Genomic DNA, 4,493 nt, shown 5'->3' with positions numbered 1-4,493 from the left:
TAGTGGCGTCTTCTTCTTGAAGGTCCAATAATGTCCTTAAGCTCTTCTATGTCCCTTCCTTGCCTTTGTTGCTCCTCCCTCATTGCTCTTTGGTCTTCTCTTATTTCTTGGAGAATGATGGAGTGCTCATGATGTTCCACCCTTAATTGTTCCACATTGTGGCTCAAATCTTCTAAGGAGGTATTGAGTTGCTCCCAATAGTTGTTGGGAGGAAAGTGCATCCCTTAAGGCATCTCAGGGATTTGTTGATGATGAGCTTCCTCATGCACCTCTTGAGGACCGTGAATGGTCTCTCTTGCTTGCTCCATCCTCTTCTTGGTGATGGTCTTATCCTCTTCAATGGGGATATCTCCTTCTATGATAACTCCAGCTGAGTAACACAGATGGCAAATAAGGTGAGGAAAAGCTAGCCTTGCCATGGTGGAGGACTTGTCGGCTATTTTGTAGAGTTCATTGGAGATGACCTCATGAACTTCTACTTCCTCTCCAATCATGATGCTATGAATCATGATGGCCTGATCCACAGTAACTTCAGATCGGTTGCTAGTAGGAATGATGGAGCGTTGAATGAACTCCAACCATCCTCTAGCTACAGGCTTGAGGTCCAGTCTTCTTAGTTGAACTGGCTTGCCTTTGGAGTCTCTCTTCCATTGAGCTCCTTCCTCACATATGTCCATAAGGACTTGGTCCAACCTTTGATTAAAGCTGACCCTTCTAGTGTAGGGGCGTTCATCTTCTTGCATCATGGGTAAGTGAAACGCCAACCTCACATTTTTCGGACTAAAATCCAAGTATTTCCCCCGAACCATTGTGAGATAATTCTTTGGATTCGGGTTCATACTTTGATCATGGTTCCTAGTGATCCATGCATTGGCATAGAACTCTTGAACCATTAAAATTCCGACTTGTTGCATGGGGTTGGTTAGGACTTCCCAACCTCTTCTTTGGATCTCATGTCGGATCTCCGGATACTCATTTTTCTTGAGCTTGAAAGGGACCTCAGGGATCACCTTCTTCTTTGCCACAACATCATAGAAAGTCGTCTTGATGGCTCTTGGAGATGAATCTTTCCATCTCCCATGACTCGGAGGTGGAAGCTTTTGTCTTCCCTTTTCCTTTTCTAGAGGATACTCCGGCCTTAGGTGCCATTGATGGTAATAGAAAAACAAAAAAGCTTATGCTTTTACCACACCAAACTTAAAATATTGCTCGCCCTCGAGCAAGAGAAGAAAGAAGAGAAGAAGAAGAAGAAGAAAATATGGTAGAGAGGGAGAGATGTAGGTTCGGCTAAGTGGGAGAAGAGGGGTTTGTGTTGTGTGAAAATGAAGGAGAATGGAAGGGTATTTATAGGGAGAGGGGAGGGTGTATGTTCGGCCATTTTGGGTGGGAATGGGTGGGAAATTGATTTTGAATTTTTGAAGGTAGGTGGGGTTTATGGGGAAGAGTGGATGGATGTGAGTGGTGAAGGGGGTAATTGGGAAGAGGAATTGAGGTGATTGGTGAGGAGTGTTGGGAAGTGTGACATGGGGAATACAAATCACAAAAATAGGATTATGAGGTAAGGTGGGAATATGTTAGGTGGGGATCCTGTGGGGTCCACAGATCCTGAGGTGATCCTGTGGGGTCCATAGGTCCTGAGGTGTCAAGGAATTCCATCCCTGCACCAAATAGGCATGTAAAATGCCTTTGCACACCATTCTGGCGTTTAAACGCCCATTGGTGCACATTCTGGGCGTTCAACGCCCATGTAAAGCATGTTTCTGGCGTTGAACGCCAGTTTCATGCTTGTTGCTGGCGTTCAGCGCCAGCTTTTCTTCTCTGGGCACATTCCTGGCGTTCAGCACCAGAATGTTGCTTGTTTCTGGCGTTCAGCGCCAGAATGATGCTCTGTTCTGGCGTTGAACGCCGGCCAGATGCATCTTACTGGCGTTGAACGCCAGCCTGTGCGTCCTCCAGGGTGTGAATTTTTTTTCTGCTGTTTTTGATTCTGTTTTTAATTTTTATGATTTTTTCGTGACTCCTCATGATCATGTACCTAATAAAACACAAAATAACAATAAAATAAAAATTAGATAAATAAAATTGGGTTGCCTCCCAACAAGCGCTTCTTTAATGTCAATAGCTTGACAGTGGCTCTCATGGAGCCACAAGGTGATCAGGTCAATATTGTATAGTCCCAACACCAAACTTAGAGTTTGGATATGGGGTCTTAACACCAAACCTAGAGTTTGGTTGTAGCCTCACAACACCAAACTTAGAGTTTGACTGTGTGGGCTCTTCTTGACTCTGAACTGAGAGAAGCTCTTCATGCTTACTCTCTTTTGTCACAGAGGGATGGCCATGTGCCTTAAACACAAGGTAGTCCCCATTCAATTGAAGGACTAATTCACCTCTGTTGACATCTATCACAGCTTCTGCTGTGGCTAGGAAAGGTCTTCCAAGGATGATGCAATCATCCTCTTCCTTCCTAGTGTCTAAGATTATGAAATCAGTAGGGATGTAAAGGCCTTCAACCTTTACTAGCACGTCCTCTACTAATCCATAAGCTTGTCTCAATGACTTGTCTGCCAATTGTAATGAGAACAAGGCAGGTTGTACCTCAATGATCCCAAGTTTCTCCATTACAGAGAGTGGCATAAGATTTATCCCTGACCCTAGATCACATAGAGCCTTTTCAAAGGTCATGGTGCCTATGGTACAAGGTATTAAGAACTTGCCAGGATCTTGTTTCTTTTGAGGTAGAATTTGTTGAATCTAGGTATCCAGTTCACTAATGAGCAAGGGAGGTTCACTTTCCCAAGTCTCATTACCAAACAACTTGGCATTCAGCTTCATGATAGCTCCTAAGTATTGATCAATTTGCTCTCCAGTCACATCTTCATCCTCTTCAGAGGAAGAATAGTCTTCAGAGCTCATGAATGGCAGAAGGAGGTTTAATGGAATCTCTATGGTCTCTATATGAGCCTCAGATTCCTTTGGATCCTTAATAGGAGACTCCTTCTTGCTTGAAGGACGTCCCAGGAGGTCTTCCTCACTAGGATTTTCGTCCTCCTCCTCCTTTGTGCATTCGGCCATATTGACTAAATCAATGGCCTTGCACTCTCCTTTTGGATTCTCTTCTGTATTGCTTGGGAGAGTACTGGGAGGAGTTTCAACAACTTTCTTACTCAGCTGGCCCACTTGTGCCTCCAAATTTCTGATGGAGGATATTGTTTCATTCATGAAACTGAAAGTGGCCTTTGACAGATCAGAGATTATATTGGCTAAATTAGAAGTGTTTTGTTCAGAGTTCTCTGTCTGTTGCTGAGAAGATGATGGATATGGCTTGCTATTGCCTAGCCTAGTGCGTCCACCATTGTTAAAGCCTTGTTGAGGCTTTTGTTGATCCTTCCATGAGAAATTTGGATGATTTCTCCATGATGAGTTATAGGTGTTTCCATAAGGTTCACCCATGTAATTAACCTCTGCTATGGCAGGGTTCTCAGGATCATAAGCTTCTTCAGAAGCTGCCTCTCTAGTAATGTTGGATGCATGTTGTCATCCATTCAGATTTTGAGAGATCATGTTGACCTGTTGAGTCAACACTTTGTTCTGAGCCAATATGGCATTCAGAGCATCTATTTCAAGAACTCCTTTCTTCTGAGGTATCCCATTATTCACGGAATTCCTCTCAGAGGTGTACATAAATTGGTTGTTTGCAACCATGTCAATGAGTTCTTGAGCCTCTTCAGGCGTTTTCTTCAGGTGAGTGGATCCACCTGCAGAATGGTCCAATGACATTTTCGAAAATTCAGAGAGACCATAATAGAATATATCTAATATGGTCCATTCTGAAAACATGTCAGATGGACATCTTTTGGTCAGCTGCTTGTATCTTTCCCAAGCTTCATAGAGGGATTCACCATCTTTTTGTTTGAAGGTTTGAACATCCACTCTCAACTTGCTCAGTTTTTGAGGAGGAAAGAATTTATCCAAGAAGGCAGTGACCAGCTTATCCCAGGAGTCCAGGCTATCCTTAGGTTGTGAATCCAACCATATTCTAGCTCTGTCTCTTACAGCAAAAGGGAAAAGCATGAGTCTGTAGACTTCAGGATCAACTCCATTCGTCTTTACAGTCTCACAGATCTGCAAGAACTCAGTTAAAAACTGATAAGGATCTTCAGATGGAAGTCCATAAAACTTGCAGTTTTGTTGCATTAAGGCAACTAGCTGAGGTTTCAACTCAAAGTTATTGGCTCCAATGGCAGGAATGGAGATGCTTCTTCCATCAAATTTGGATGTTGGCTTTGTGAAGTCACCAAGCATTCTCCTTGCATTATTATTATTTTCGGCTGCCATCTCCTTCTCTTGTTCGAAAATTTCTGAAAGGTTACCTTTAGAATAATTTAATTTAGCTTCTCTTAATTTCCTCTTCAGAGTCCTTTCAGGTTCTGGATCAATTTCAACAAGAGTGCCTTTTTCCCTGTTCCTGCTCATGTGAAAGAGAAGAAAAC

General features: G+C 43.0%; 1 non-coding gene across 1 annotated transcript; it reads left to right on the top strand.

Annotated features, from left to right (window-relative positions):
* The first annotated feature begins 3,838 nt into the window (after positions 1-3,838).
* On the top strand, positions 3,839-3,942 carry LOC112700406 (small nucleolar RNA R71). The gene has a single exon (XR_003153313.1). It is a non-coding gene; the product is annotated as a small nucleolar RNA R71 (small nucleolar RNA).
* Positions 3,943-4,493: the final 551 nt, after the last annotated feature.

The sequence above is a fragment of the Arachis hypogaea genome, chromosome 6, assembly GCF_003086295.3.
Source record: "Arachis hypogaea cultivar Tifrunner chromosome 6, arahy.Tifrunner.gnm2.J5K5, whole genome shotgun sequence".
In the NCBI taxonomy this organism is placed as follows: Eukaryota; Viridiplantae; Streptophyta; class Magnoliopsida; order Fabales; family Fabaceae; genus Arachis; species Arachis hypogaea.
This window is presented reverse-complemented; position numbering and strand designations above follow the sequence as displayed.